Source organism: Erinaceus europaeus, chromosome 14 (assembly GCF_950295315.1).
Source record: "Erinaceus europaeus chromosome 14, mEriEur2.1, whole genome shotgun sequence".
Lineage (NCBI taxonomy): Eukaryota > Metazoa > Chordata > Mammalia > Eulipotyphla > Erinaceidae > Erinaceus > Erinaceus europaeus.
Genome location: NC_080175.1, coordinates 55,772,152 through 55,788,832, shown reverse-complemented (window position 1 = coordinate 55,788,832; position 16,681 = coordinate 55,772,152). Strand labels below are relative to the sequence as shown.

At 39.5% G+C, this 16,681-nt stretch overlaps 1 protein-coding gene across 4 annotated transcripts in view; it reads right to left on the bottom strand.

The window, feature by feature from the left end:
- SERPINI1 (serpin family I member 1) overlaps positions 1-16,681 on the bottom strand; it is a 118,205-nt gene that overhangs the window by 98,778 nt on the left and 2,746 nt on the right. Inside the window, exon 3 of one of the 4 annotated variants that reach the window (XM_060171909.1) lies at positions 15,046-15,083. The exons of 2 other annotated variants lie outside the window; for them this stretch is intronic. The gene's annotated coding sequence lies outside the window, so the exon portion shown is untranslated. Of the gene's footprint in view, positions 1-9,405; positions 9,544-15,045; positions 15,084-16,681 lie in introns of those variants that run through there. One more of the 4 variants, XM_016188075.2, reaches the window with a different exon arrangement.

Sequence of the window (16,681 nt, the reverse complement as noted above, 5' to 3'; positions counted from 1 at the left end):
GGCTTTTATGGGAATAGCTCTCGCAAGAATGGGAATGGGGAGGAGTAACCATAGCACTCCAGGGTAGGATAATAACTCTTGCAGGAATGGGAAGGGGGAGGAGTAACCAAAGCACTCCAACTATCTCGGGCACAACATGGCGGAACAGGCTCTCCGAGAATGTCCCAACTCTTGTGGGAACTAGCAATAGCCTGAGGGGGCAACATGGCAAATGTGACTGCATCTGCACAATTTCCCAGAAGGGACCTGCAACACTGTTTTACCTCTCACAAAACTTTCCCTCTGCAGGTGGGGACTGGGGGCTCCCACCTGGGTTCTTAATATTGTAACATATGCCCTCAGCCAGGTGCACCAATACCCAGCTCCTGGTATTAGATCTTCTAGCTCATTTCATGAATTTTAACTTGAGACCAAATGATTTAAGGTAAGATTATTTCTCTGCTAGTTTGCTTTTATTTGCCAATCTGAGCTACTTTATTTAATTCAAACTACTATAAGTCTTTCCTATTTTTAGCCATTTCATTTTTTAAAATAGATTTTATTTATTTATTAATGTGAAAGATAGGAGGAGAGAGAGAGAAAAAGCCAGACATCATTCTGCTACATGTGCTTCCAGGGATTGAACTTGGGACCTCCTGCTTGAGAGTCCAGTGCTTTATCCACTGCACCACCTCCTGGACCACAGCCATTTCATTTTATAGGCATTTATACTTTTACATGGACACTTCAAAGTTTTAGTTTTTTTATGACAGAGACAAGAACATTACTCTGTATTTCTACTGCCGAGTTAACTCCTCAACCTCGTATCTTTTGTTTTTTTAATCAAAATTAAAAAAAAATTTTATTCCTTTTTGTTACCCTTGTTTTATTGTTGTAGTTTTTATTATTGATGTTGTTGTTGTTGGATAAGACAGAGAGAAATGGAGAGAGGAGGGGAAGACAGATGGGGAGAGAAAGATAGACACCTGTAGACCTACTTCACCACTTGTGAAGCGACTCCCCTGCAGGTGGGGAGTCGGGGGATCAAACTGGGGTCCTTCCACTGGTCCTTATGCTTTGCACCACCTGCGCTTAACCTGCTGCGCTACTGCTTGACTCCTTTCATATCCTTTTTTTAAGGATGTTATTATTATTATTCTTTTAATTTTAGAGACAGAAATTTAGAGGGAAAGGGGAGATAGATAGCCTATGCAGCCCTGCTTCACTGCTCATAAAGTTTACCTCCTGCAGGTGTGTGTGTGTGTGTGTGGGTGTGTGTGTGTGTGTGTGTGAGAGAGAGGTGGGGGGAGAGGGAGAGGGAGAGATGGGGCTGGGGGGAGGGACTGGGGGCTTGAATTCAGGTACTAGCATATGATAATGTTTGGGCTCAACCAAGTATGTCACCAGTTGTCCCTCCTATTAAACTTTCTAATAGTTTAGTGTTTCTCTTTTCTTTTTACTCCTAATATGATCATAAAGCTGTGCAACTGCCACCACTAATTTTAGAACATTTGATCACCTCAGAAAGACACTTTATCACCATTAACAGTCTCCCCATCCCCTCCACCCATCTACCCTCAGTTCCACTGGGACCCAGATTATTTGTTACCAGGAATCTTTGTTTTTATAACATCACTGAAAAGGAAGTAAATCTGGAAAACACCAGAGGCTTATCTAAGAGAGAAGAGGAAAAAGGAAAGACATCCAAGTGTAGTAAGAGGTGTGACTTAGAAAGGAAGTGAAGGCAGGACTATAGAAAAAATATATATAGTCAACCCATATCTATGACCTTTAGGGTTCTGCTGGAGGGAAATGGGGACACAGAATACTGGTGGTAGAAACAATATGGAATTATACCCAGATTATCTTATAATTTTGTAAATCACTAATAAAATAATTTTTAAAAAGTTTTTATATATTAGTACTAACCTTAACTCACTAATAAATTTTAAAGGAAATATATATATATGTGTGTATATATATATATATATATATACATACATATATATATATATATAGTAATAACCTTCTTGCCATGATGGGTTTACTCTGGATGTTTTATATAAATGTGCCATTTTTTTTTTTTTTTTACTTCAGGGTTATCACTGGGGCTCAGTGCCAGTATAATGAATCCATGGCTCCTGCTGGCCATTTTTACTTTTTATTTATTTATTTTTTTCGTTTGATAGGTCAGAGAGAAACTGAGAGAGGAGGGGGCAATAGAGAGGGAGAGATAGAGAAACACCTGCAGACCTGCTTCACCACTCATGAAATGTTCCCCCTGCAAGTGGATAGTGGAGGCTCAAACCCAGGTCCTTGTGCATGGTGATATGTGCACTTAACCAGGTACATCACCACCTGCCCCCACCCCCGTGTGTGGCATTTGTTTAAAATGTTTTCAACAAGTCATCTATGTTATAGCAGTTATCCGAATTTCATTTCTTTTCACTTAATCTTAATCATAGCGCTACTCAGCTCTGGTTTACAATTGTGCCAGGAATAGGGCGAGGAACCTCCCAACCTCAGGCTTAATGTTTTTCACAGAACCACTATTCTCTCTTCCCAGTCCTCATTCTTTTTATGATCATATAATATTCTGCTGGATGTCTATGCAATATCCGGTGATAGAGACTAGGCTCCCCCCACCACACACGCCCCCCACTTCTTAACTACAAGAAGTACTGTTTAGACTTGTGTACATGCTTTCTGTTTCTTTCTTTTTTTTTCTTCTGAGCTGAATTTGGCATCTGTCTGGAGTTGACACGGTAGCTATCCATGCTAACCATATGGTTAGTGCTTTGAAGGAGTCTTTTTTTTTTCTTGTCTTTCAACGTAACAGGACTGTTATACAACACAATCAAGAATCTGAAGACTTGATTTTCTCTGCATGGTAATCAATGCTTTTTTTTTATTCTAGTGTTATTTTAAAAAAATTTTTATTTACTCCCTTTCATTGCCCTCATTTTATTATTGTAGTTATTGTTGTTGTCGTTGATGTCTTTGTTGTTGGATAGGACAGAGAGAAATGGAGAGAGGAGGGGAAGACAGAGAGGGGGAGAGAAAGACACCTGCAGACCTGATTCATCACTTGTGAAGTGACTCCCCTGCAGGTGGGGAGCCGGGGGCTCGAACTGGGATCCTTACACTGGTCCTTGCTTCACGCCACATGCACTTGACCCACTGCACGACTGCCCGACTCCCCTCATTCTAGTGTTCTAATGGGTGTGATGTATCACAGTGTGATCTTAAGTTGTATTTGCCTGGTGACTAACAATATTTTTATCTTTTTTATGTGCTTGCTGTGTTTGTGTACTTTGCCTCCATAAAGAAATGCCTAATCAAATTCCTTGCCTACTTTTAATTAAATTGTCTTCTTTAAAAGAAATGTTTTATTACTGATTGGATAGAGACAAAAGGAAAAGGGGAAGAGAGAAATACTGGCTGCACTGTTTTATCCATTTAGAGGCTTGTGAAGTCTCCACCAGTAAGTGGGGACTCGGGAGCTTGAACCCAAGGTCCCTGTGCACTGAACATGTGTTCAGCCAGATGTACCACATAAATTGTTTTATCTTTTTTTTTTTTCTTTGCATCCAGGTTTATTGCTGGGGCTTGATGTCTGCACTGTGAATCCACTGCTCCTGGAGGCGTTCTCCCTTTTATTGCCTTTATCACTGTTATTGTTATAACTATTGTTGCTATTGCTGTTGTTGTTATATAGTACAGAAAGAAATTGAGAGAGGGGAAGACAGAGAGGGAGAGAGAAAGACACCTGCTTCACCACTTGTGAAGCGACTCCCCTGCAGGTGGGGAGCCAGGGGCTTGAACCGGGATCTTCACGCTGGTCCTTGTGCTTCTTGCCATGTGCACTTAACCTGCTGCGCTACCTTTCAGCCCCTTCCTAACTTGTTTTCTTTGATGGTTTGTAAGGTTTTTTTTTTTTTTGCCATCAGGGTTATTGGTGGGGCTCAATGACTGCACTAAGCATCCAATGCTCCTGGAGGCCATTATTTTTTGAGAGAGAAGACAGACAGGATGAGAGAAATATAGACACCTGCAGACCTGCTTCACCGATTGTGAAGCGACCCCCCTGCAGGTGGGGAGCCTGGGTCTAGAACCGGGATCCTTATGCCAGACCTTGGCTTGGCGTGTGCTTAACCTGCTGCACTACCTCCGGGCCTCTGATTTGTAAGAGTTTTTTAATGCACCTGAGTACATAGGTGATTTGTGAATATTTCCTTCCATTCTGCAACTTCACTTTCTAATGTCCCTTGAAATTAAAATTTTAATCTGATGAAGTCCAATTTATTTACTTAATTTTTTTACTATATTTATTTATTGGATAGAGACAGCCAGAAGTCAAGAGGGAAGGGAGAGATAGAAAGAGGGAGAGGGAGAGAGGGAGAGGGAGGGAGAGAGACACAAGGGAGAGAGAGAAGGGAGGGTAAGATAGAGGGGGACAGAGACACCTGCAGCCCTGCTTCAGCACTTGTGAAGCTTTCTTTTTGCATGTGGGGACCAGGGACTTGAACCAGGGTCCTTGAACACCGTAATGTGTGCCTTAACCAGGTGCACTACCACCTACCTGGTCCCCACTCTTAATGTCTTAAGAATGTTTTGCACAGAATTAACTCTTGACATTTAGGCATGCTATTCACTTTATTTTTGTATATAGTGAGAAAGAACACACATTTTAGCTCTTCCGTGTGTCACAAACCAGTTTACTATATAAATGTGTAAATTCACTTTGGAACTTTTTATTTCAAATAGATGTGTGTTCAGGTCTTTGCAATTCATTGTTTTAAGAGAAGCCTGTTATTTTTTGCAAAAAAAAAAGAGGCAGCTTATATTTGGTACATTGAATCTGTAGCCTTGTGTTTTGAAATGTCATCATCCTAACAAAATTGTTTCCCTTCCCTCCCTTCTTCCCTTTCTTTCCAGAGTACTGCACAGCTCTGGGTTATGTTGGTGCAGGGGATTGAACCTGGGATCTTTGGTGCCTCAGGTAAAATCTTTTTGCATAACCATTATGTTATCTATCCCCCTCAGTCCCAAAGTAAGTCATTTGATCTATGAGCACAAGATACTTTCGATTTATTTAGGTCTTCCTTAACTTTACTGTCATATGTGTCAGGTGTGTGTGTATAAGGCTTACACTTTATTCTTTTTGATGCCACTGTAAATGGGCTATTCTTTGATTCTGGGTGCTCACTGCTAGTGTATATACATTTGTTTCCTTGGTATTGATCTTAATGCTTGCAACATTGCTGAACTGTTTTATGAGGACTAGTAGTTGTGTGAGTATGTTCCTTAGGGTTCCGTATTTCCAAGGTATTGGATTTGTGAATACAGAGAGATTTACTTCTTCCTTGCAAATCTTGATGCTTCTATTTCTGTTTCCTGCCTGACTTTTCTGGCTAAGTCATCCAATACAATCCTGACATAGCTAGGTGGATGGAGACATTTCTTCTCTTATTCCTGATGGTGAGAGTAAATATTTAGTCTTTCACCATACAAAATGAGGGCATATTGAATAGCTCCTGCTTTTTTATATACTTGTCCTTTATCAGTTTGAGAATCTTTGTCTCTATAGCTCTCCCAGTGTCTTCACTATAAAAAAAAAAGTTCAGCCTAAGATAAACTGTCTGGTATAGCAGAAGCTCAATAAAATTTTTTAAAATATATTTTTCTGCTCTTGTTGAGATGTGTCTTTAATTTTATAGACCTGGAATATTATTTACATTGATTTTCATGTTAAACCAAACTTATATTTCTGGAATAAATCTTACTTGATGATGGCCTATCACTTGTGTTTATTGTCAGCACTTGTCTGCTAACATTTCCATGAGGGTTTTTAAGTCTGTATGTAGGTTTCCTCTTCTTTCTCTCGACTTTCTTTCAAATAGACAATCAACACTTTTTTATATTATCTTTATTTATTTATTGGATAGAGACAGCCAGAAATCGAAAGTCAAGGGTATGACAGAGAGGAAGAAAGCAGAGACACCTGCAGCCCTGCTTCACCACTCACAAAACTCTCCCCCTGCAGGTGGGGAGTTGGGGCTGGAACCCGGCTTTTGCTCACTGTACACGTATGCTCAACCAGGTGCACCACCACAGGGCCCCACGATTTTCTATTTCTTTTTAAGACGCTTTGCGTCTTTGTAGCAATCTAGTCTAGTCATTTCACCTAGACTATCTAATTTGCTGCTACACACTTGTTTGTGATGTTCACTGACAATCTCTTCTACTTCTGTAAGACTTACAGTGATGCTCCTTCTCAATGCATATACTCTGAAATATCCTTTTCTTCTAAGTGCTAATGCAATAACTTCCTTTTTAACTGTCATGGTTTCCCACGATGTTCAAACATTCTATTCAGTATTAGGTCATTGCACTTTGATGTCTGTGTTTTACTTTTTCATACACTTGCATTGTTAGGTATCCCCCCCCCCCCCCCGAGCCCTGCTCAGCTCTGGCTTATGGTGCTGGTGAAGACTGAACCTGGAATCTCAGAGCCTCAGGTATAAAGGGCTTTTTGTATACATATTATGCTGTCTCCCTAGACCCACTGTTAGATCAGTCTCAGTATCCTTACATAATATACTGTGCAATTCTTGAAAATTTCTTACAGTTTGATGACATATTTCCTCATCTCTTAAACATTTACTTTAGAGGGAAGGTGTATGTAAATTTAGAATTTCACCTCACATGAATTAAATTATTCACTTAAAATGAGAAGTCACATACAAAAAATAAAAAAACATTTCAGTAAAGTATCATTTCATGAGTATCTGCCACATGCTGGCTATTGAGCAATGCACTTCATGTAAAATGTCATTATGTCAACAGGAATAGCCTTTGGTTCAAGTTAACAGATTAAAATTTGTCTACTTCAGGGCCCACACCTTTTAATGAGTAGCTAATTAACATATTTGAAAAGGATATTTAAGACTTGGGGCCATGTGACTTTTGTACCAATGCCTCATCTCTATGGTTTAACCAAGAAGTTTATTTATTTATTTATTTATTTATTTTTCGGGTTTATTTATTTGCCAGGCTCAGTGCAGGCATTACAAATCCAGTGCTCCTGGCAGCCAGGTTTCCATTATATTGGACAGGACAGAGAAAAATTGAGAGGGAAGTGGGAGATAGGGAGAAAGACAAGATATGTTGACCTGTTTCACTGTTTGTGACGTGTCCTCACTGCAGGTGGGGAGTGGGGGCTCAAACCTGGATCCTTGCGCAGGTTCTTGTGCTTAGTACTATGTGTGCTAAACCACTTGGCTTGCCCAAGAAAACAAATTTTAATAATAACATGTTAATGAATGAATATAGCTGTCTTACAATAGCTTTTGATTTACAAAATAAACTAATACAAATACTACAGGCTGATCTCTTGCTTTTAGTCAATAGGCCACATACACCTGTACATTGCTCTACTTCTTCCTCAAAGATTTCTCTCATTATCATAGATATCAGTGTCATTTCTCAGCTTCTACCGCCAACTGTTGTGATATCACTGTAACATCAGTTTATACCAGTGTCAACTTACAATAACTTCAATTGTTAAGTTACATTGGCAAGATGTTAGAAGAAGTGATTTTATTTATTTGTATTACTCTATAGTAGCCATTCTCATGCTACAAGTAGAAATAGTTTTGAAACTTACACGTGATGGTATCTACAGAGTTTTATCTCAATAAAACCCCTCAGAGGAAGCAACATGAATGAAATGTCAACTATGGGCAATGATAATGTTGATATAGAGATCCACAGAACTGCAACAGGTAAGGTTTTATGGTGAATACCTTGGACTGAGACTCTTTTGTAGGAAAAAAAAATGCACTTGTTTCTTTCTTTCATTCTTTGAAATTTTAGGTAGTGGAAGAGAGAAGGGCTAGGGAGGGTGAAGGAGGGCATAAGAACACTGCACCAAAGCTTTCTTTAGAGCAGTGTGGGACAGGTTCAAATCTGAGTTTGTACACATGGCAAAGTATTGTACTATCTAGGCTATCTAGGTAAGGTATTTCACCAGCTCTTGTTTCTGTTTCCTGCTCAGATTCTCCTATTACAAGAAATCATAATTTAGTATAACTGTAAACCCATGATTTATCATTATAAGAGTGAATCACAATTTAGGTAACAGTCACTGTGTAGATGTTGATGTTTTTCACATTTTAGAAATGGATAAGCACACCATTTTCCAAGAATTACAATTCAATGTGAGGTTCTTTTTAATTTTTTTTTTTTTTGGTAGAAAACAATGGCTTGTTTTGCCTCTTTTCAGACAGAGAGATCCTAAAAAGAATCTTAACACTTGCTTCTTCTTTGATTTGCATTAGGCACATTTTTTTAAATGCAGATTACATGGTAATTCTTTGAGGTTTTTAAAAAAATATTTATTATCCCTTTTGTTGCTCTTGTTGTTTTACTATTGTAGTTATTATTGTTGTTGTTATTGATGTCATCATTAGATAGGACAGAGAGAAGCCAAGAGAGGAGGGGAAGACAGGCACCTGCAGAGAAAGATAGGCACCTGCAGACCTGCTTCACCACCTGTGAAGCGACTCCCCTGCAGGTGGGGAGCCGGGGGCTTGAACAGGGATACTTAGTGCCAGTCCTTGTACTTTGCGCCACCTGCAAGGTACTTTCTTTCTAATTCTCTAATTATCTTTATTTATTTATTGGAGACAGACAGAACTACAGAGGCAAGGGGCTGATAGAGGAGACAGAGAGACACCTGCAACATTGCTTCACCACTCACATCACAAAGCTTCCCTCCTATAGGTGGGAACAGGGGCTTGAACCTGGGTCTTTGCACATTGTAACATGCACTCAACCAGGTGCGCCACCACCCAGCCCTATACTTTGGCATTTAAAGCAGATTTGTAACAAAAACACTTGAGAGTGTCACTCAGTATGTCTGTCACGAAAAGTATAATAAACACAGTACGCATTAGGTGGTCTTTTTAGCAGACATATTACCAATTATGAATGTGATAACTTGATATAATGTTATTCAAGTTTTCTAACTTAGGAAGTTTTTGTTTTTAATATATAGAAAGATCAGAGCACTGTTCATCTCTGGCTTATGGTGGTGCAGGAGATTAAACCTGGGAACTCTGGGGCCTCAAGCATGACAGTCGTTTTGCATAATGATGATGCTATTTTGCTAGCGCTAGAAACAGACTACCATTGCTTTAATCATTAGACTTTCATGTAACTAATGATGGTTCATTCCTAAGTCATTTTTAACACTCGTTCCCATTTCATCTAGCAGTGGTCAAACATCCTTCCTAGTTCATAACATTAGAGGCAACTATCTGCTTGGGCCAGTAAGTCCACAGGGGTGTTACAGGTAGTTAAGCAATTGCTTATTTACTGATAAAAGACTTGCTAGGCATAGCCAATGCTCATTCTTCCTACCTTAGACTGGATATGTGATCACTGGATCAGCAGGAATCTTCATCTTGCAGCAAGTATAAGACAAATTATAAGGGGGCCAGGCAGTGGTGTACAAGGTAGAGAGCACTTATCACTTGGGTTCCAGCCCACAGTCTTCACCTGCAGGAGGAAAGTCTCAAGAGTGATAGAACAGTGCTCCAACTGTCTCTCTCTCTCTCTCTCCCCTTCCTATTTTTGTCTCGATCTCTCCCCCACCACCACCCTCCACCCCCTGAAAAACTGTACAACAGAATGCTGGGACAACATTGAGTCTCTTGACAGAAATTAAATAACTACCTTCTTCTAGACTTCTTGCTCTGGTAAAAACAAAAACAAAAACAAACAAAAAAGGACCCACACTTTTTTAATGCATAACATGCAGCTGACAGCACTCCTGGTTATTACCGTATCTACTTTAAAATTACTTTAGTGACTTTGGGTTACAATCTAAGAGTTTAGTTATAAGATAAGCTTGGATACTGAACTGCCTTTCTCTTTCAAAATGTTTAATTCTGTATTACTATTAACATATGCTGTTTCACTAGAAACATGGTTATTCAGATTTCTTAATTGTAAGATATTGCCATTTTTTAAAAAGAATATGTAAGTAACTTTGAAACAAAGACAAAAAACTCAACAGAAGACTCACTAAATGTTTGTTTATTTAGTTGAGAGAAGGAAAGAAAGTGAGAGAGTACCAGAGTATCACTCTGGCACATGTGATTTGGGGATCAAACTTGGGATCTCATACTTGAGTGTCCAATGTTTAATTCAAGGCACTAACTCCTGTGAAATTATCTCATAAAGAAGCAAGGGCATCACACTGGAACATGTAATGTCAGGGATCGAACCAGGAGCATTGGGTATACAAATCCCACAATCTACCAACTGAACTATTTTTCCAGTCACTAAAAAGTTATTATTCTGACTTAGATCTAAGTAACATATCTTGTGCTCAAGACATTACAGTTTGTAAATGGTCCTTTAGCTAAGCAAACATAGTAATGTTATGTGGTTGTTTTTGTTTGTTTATATTATGAGAGCACTGCTCAGCTCTGGCATGTGGTGGGACTGAACCTGAAGCCTTTCAATCCTCAGGTCCTCAGGCATGAAAGTCTTTTTGCATAGCCATGATGCTACCTCCCCCACCCTTGTTATATAGTTGTAAGAACACGGGTAGTATGTGAATTTCATCCAGAACAATATGTCAAATAACCTACAAATTACAATTTGATCGGCCTTAGACAGAAAATGTGATTTAATATTTACTTACAATTTAGGAAACTTCCTTAGGGTTTCTGAACTGGGACGGCTGAATGGATTCCCCCAAATACCTACTGCTTCAATGGCTGGAAATTACTTTGTGAAGTACAAAGCAGTTAAATGTCCCAGTGACTGATTTAATTCAAGTGAATGGCAAAACGGTCTGCCTACTATAGTCATCTATGAATCCTCCTGCCCACCTGCAGGCGGAAGGCTTCACAAGTGGTGAAGCAGTGCTACAGGTGTCTCTCTGTCTCTTTCTCTCTTTATATCCCCATTCCTCTCCATTTCTGGCTGTCTCTATACAATAAATAAAGATAATAAAAAAATGAAAAAAAAATATGAGTCCTCCTAAAAGGTGGACAATCTGCCAAGTCAACTAACTCTTCCAATTACACTGGGTGAAAAGGCCTCAGAGCAAAACAGAGTTTTTCACAACAAAAGCGAGGTTACTGAGAACATGACAGGCTGAGGAGGTAGCATAGTGGTTATGCAAAAAGACTTTCCTGGCCGAAGCTGAGGTTCCAGGTTCAGTCTCTAATACCACCACAAGTCAAAGCTCAGCAGTGCTCTGGGAAAACAAACAGAATAAGAACAATGAGACAAAACAACAGAAGCAACCAATATGGGCAAAAGTACCAAAATTATTCAATGAGCTCTTCTTGATTCAAAATAAATCACAAAGTTAAGGAGAGAAGGCAGGGTCCTGTGTGTGAGTGTGTGTGTCTATGCACAAGCACTGCTGCTAGGTATTCGGTGTTACAGATTCATTTTGTCACACTGGAGTTACTGTTACTGGTAACTCTGATATGAGCTGTATCTGGGAAAAATCATGCACTTAGGGAAATGAGGTTATTAAATCAAAGGGACTGCTGTCTGCCTTTCTTTTGCACTCAATCACAGTACTAGCTAGGAGGTGCTCAGAAGACAGGCTCCCCAGACTGAGCCACACGGGGGTCTCACAACAGAAATGATGTTGGATAGGTGAACACCAAGCCCTGCTAGTGAACAGCTCCAAATTCACCCTCTTTTCCTAAAGCAGTCTCAAGAGACATAAGAATCTGTAATTCTGCTTTTAAAACCTGAATAAGGCCTCCTAGTTCAACCATTTCACTGATAACAGATCATCCAAGACTAGCTAAATTTGACTGAAGATAAAATCTAATTCTATGTATTGGCTTTTCTGTATAAATATATATATATTTTTTATTTTGAGAGAGCCAAGAAAAAGTTACGGGAAGTCTGAGTATGTATGCAGGAAGTGTTACCTCTACATACATTTTTAAATCATTAAAGTTCTAGAGGCAAGAGGCTACACAAATTCTAAACAGTATACACAATAAATTGTTACCTAAAGTACACATATGCATTCAAGGTTGTCGTTGACAGCAATATTTACTATCCTATAACCAGGTGCTGTGTGCAGACAGTTAAATTTTCTGTTGAAACAGACATCTAAGTGAGCCCTCTTGTATTTGTTCATGAAACATGTAAAAAGATGCTTCAGTCTAGGTTGTAAAATACATTTCTTTATTCGGGGGACCAACGGTTTACAGCTGACAGTAAAATACAGTAGCTGGTACATGTGTAAGATTTCTCAAGTTTTCTGCTTAACACTCTAAACCTCCATCTAGGTCCTCCTCCACTATCATGTTCTAGAACCTGAACACTCCCCCCACCCCCACTCTGTCCCAGAGTCCTTTACTTTGGTCCAATAGACCAAACCAAGTCCATGACCTGCTTTGTGGTTTCCTTTCTGTTCTTATAACAACTTATTATAAGTTGTGTTCAACTTTTGTTTATGAGAGTTCATCCCATATTCATCTTTCTTTCTGGCTTATCTCACTTCACATAATTCCTTCAAATTTCATCCAAGATGAGGTGAAGAAGGTGAATTCACCATGTAAAAATATTTTTTAAATTTATTTATTAGATAAAGAGGGAAATTGAGACAGAAGGGGTGATAGAGAGGGATAGAGATGAGAGACACCTGTACCCCTGCTTCACCAGTCGTGAAGCTTCCCCTCTGTAGGTGGGGACCAAGGGATTGAACCTGGGTCCTTGCCTACTGTGATGTGTGCATTTAAGCAGGTGGGAAGAGGCTATGTGTAGGACTCTCATAGTAAATACCAAGTCTGCATTCTGAAGATACGAACCATTTGGTGAGGAAGACAGCTGTGTACCCTGTTAATTCTACACAAGGTATAATGTTTACCATGAAGAGTGATACCAAAGGGATATGGAACAAAAAGAGATTGTTCAATTATTAGTTCTATGCCCACTTCTTTTTTTAATTATTATTATCTAGCAGATTGCTAGTAAAAGCATGTCAAAAGATAGCAATATTTATGTATTTATTTTGCCTCCAAAGTTACTGCTGGGGCTTGGTGCCTACACCACAAATCCACTTCTCTAGGAGGCTATTTTTTCCCTTTTTGTTGCCCTTGTTGTTTTATTGTTGTTGTGGTTATTATTATTGTTGTTATTCCTGTCGTTGTTGTTGGATAGAACAGAGAAATCAAGAGAGGAAGGGAAGCCAGAGAGGGGAAGAGACAGACACCTGCAAACCTGTTTCACCACTTGTGAAGCAACTCCCCCCGCAGGTGGGGAGCCGGGGACTTGAACCAGGATCCTTAAGCTTGTCCTTGCGCTTTGTGCCATATGTGCTTAACCTACCACCCGACCTTTCAAATATTTATTATTAAAGACTATTTATCCTTTTTTTAAAAAAAATTCTCCTGGTCTTAAAATAATGAAAGAAAAAAGAACATATCTGACTTCTTAATTCTAACACTGATCAGACTGATTTGTTTCTGGAAGGTCAAATGCACACAGTAAATGTCCAATTCTACATGTATGTCAACTGTGTTCCAATAAGCCTGAACGCTTTTTTTTCCTGGGGGGGAGGGGAAAGGGTGGATGATCAGGAAAATGGAAGAGCAAATTCACTTTCCAAGGAATGAAATGTTTTTTTTATAAAGTTTCATTTTCAGTAAAATGATGGTGAGTCATGGGCTTCCCTAGTGGCTAAATGCCAGGGAATGAACAGGTGGGTTGCCTTCCTCTCCATCCACCTCTCACTCTTTCTTTTGTTAAAAAAAAAAAAAAAAAACCCAGATAGCTTTATTCATTGTTTCTTTTTGATAGAGACAGAAACTGAAACGGGGGGGGGGGGGGGAATAGACACCTGCAGCATTGCTCCATTTTTTAAATTATTTATTTATTTATTATTGGACAGACAGAGAAATTGAGAGGGGAAGGGAATATAGGGAGGGAAAGACACCGAGAGAGATACCTGCAGCCCTGCTTTACCACTCATGAAGCTTTCCCCCTGCAGGTGGGGACCAGGGGCTTGAACCTATAATGTGTGCACTTAACCAGGTGGGCCACTGTGTGGCCCCTTGCTCTACTGCTCTTGAAGCTTCTTCCTCTCTACAAGTGGAGATGGGGGGGTGGGGGTGTGAACCTGAGTCCCTGTGCATAGAAATGTGTCACTGTCTAACCCCATAAAAAGACTGATTTATTAATGAAAGAGAGAGAACCGGAGCATCACTCTGGCACATGTGGTATCCTGGAATGAACTATGCTTGGTTTCTACGCCACCTTCAGGACCACTCATCCTGATTTCATCTCTCTAGGAGAAATAGGAATGCTGGCATGCAAAATGGTAGTAGATTTGATTTTTTGCAGTCCAGAAAAGACTGAATCAAATGGGGCCGGCCTGCCGCTACTGTCTGATACAACACCAAGTTCACAAGGCTCAATGAAGATATTAATTACCATGTCCAAGGACCTGCGGTGAAGCCACCACTCTCCACCTGCAGAGAGGACACTTCAAGAGCACTGAAGCAGATCTGCAGGTGTTTCTCTGTCAATCTCTCTATCACTCATTCCCCTCTCAATTTCTCTTTGTCCTGTCATATAAAACTGGAAGGAAAAAAAATAAAAGAAAGAAATGAATGTCCAGGTAAACTAACTCTTCTTGGTCAAAGTGCAAAGTAGCTACCCATGAGGTAGAGCAGCAGTAAGGTGTTGAGTTCTCAAGTTCAATCCCTGGCCAGAGTGATGCTCTGATTCATTTTCTCCTCCTCATTAATAAATCTTAAAAAAAAAAAAAAGTGTAAGGCATTTCAACATGGAGAGTATGAAGTATCCACTGGTAGTTAAAGTTCACTAAGCAATCATAAGGCAATTTCTTTATGCTCAGCATGATACAAAGTGCTTACAGTTAACAAGAGATAGAAGTGTAAGATCTCCAGGGGCTAATCACCCAGTTACTTGAAACAAAGTCAGCTTTCAGGACCACACCTTGAAAACAGGACAGGTGAAACTGAAAACAAAACCAAAATGAATCCTTACCTTTGTCTAATATTCTTGATCCCCAAAGCAGGGTTAAACTTAGGATTTGTGAAGAAAAAAAAAGAAAAGGTGAGGAGTTTCTTCATGATCATGAACAAGTATCTCTGTTATTACACTGAGACAACAACGTGGACTCCTTTTATAATACTATCTCCAAACAATGCTGAATTTCATTTTGAAGTGATGTCGTTCACCTTTCTGAAGTAAATACACACCATATCTTTTTGAAATTACTCTTATTTAATTTTTAATTAATTTATTTATTAGCAAGTAGGGTCATTGCTGGGGCTCAGCCTCAAGACTCCACTATAGCCAGTGGCCATTTATTTAGAGAGGGAGAGAGTGCGAGAAGGCAAGAGCATGGAGGGTAAACAACATAATAGTTATACAGACTCCTTATGTCTGAGGCTTTGAAGTCCAAGGTTCAATCCCCCACACCACCACAAGCCAGAGAGAGCTGAACAGTGCTCTTGTAAAAAAAAAAAAAAGAAAAGAAAAAAGAAAGTAGATGATTCCATGAGGTTGGTGACCAGGGGCTGAAGCCTGGCTCCTTCCTAGTGTTAACTTGCGCATTCTGGCAGGTGAGCCACCAGGTAGAATGCAGTCTTTTTCCTGAAGCCCTTGATACCTCAAAATCATATGTGAATATTAATCCGAGATTCCAATTTAAGAGAAAACAACATAGGATGGGTAAGATAGCTCACTTGGGTAGTGCACTGTTTAGCCATGTGAGCAACCTGAGTTGGAGCTTGGCCCTGTACCGTACTAAAGGAAGCTTCCATGCTATAGTATCCTTCCCTCACCTTTCTCTATTTATATTCAGTAATAATAATAATAATAATATAGGGGAGAGGTCATGAAATTGATTACCTGTACTTAATAACAACAACACATTTAAACTTTTCTCTCATGATAAGGGCTTCTTTTCTTTTTCTTTCTTTTTTTTTTTTTTATGTTTAGCTTCACAAAGTTTAGAGCACCAACTTCCTCTGGAGTAATACAACATATACCTTTTATTCCCACAGTGCAGTACTAGTTTTCATTTGAAATACTTCTTGAATCAGTGAAACAATATATACTATACATACCTATATATGCATAGCACAGCTATACCTACACATGCATAATACAGTTTTTAATCACTTTATGGGGGTGGGGTAGGTGGGTCATGGTTTACAGTACAGTTGTTGACACAAGGATAACACTTCTCATATCTCTGTGATAGGTGCCTGCAAAGGGGGTATGTTTCTTAAGTTGTATTCTTCTTACCAACCCATGCCCATTAAACATCTAATTAATTAATTAATTAATTAATTAACTGAGATGGAGGCCAGAAGACTGCTCTGGCATTTGTGGTCCTTAGTGTCTGAGCTGCTTCAACCTGCCGAGCTGCCTCTCGCTCCTTATAATTTCAATCTCCCTCTCCCTCTCTTGGGTACCACAGTCATCTGATGTTGAACCTTCAAGTCTTGCTCTTTGGGACTACATTGATCACCGAACCTCCTCTCAGAAAGAACAAGAGAAACCCATGCTGTTCGATTATTTCAGTCTCCAAAGGCTGAAAGTCTGCACTAAACTGAAAATCCAAAATAGACCATAATTTGAAATTACCCTCATCTTTCGACTCCAGGACATT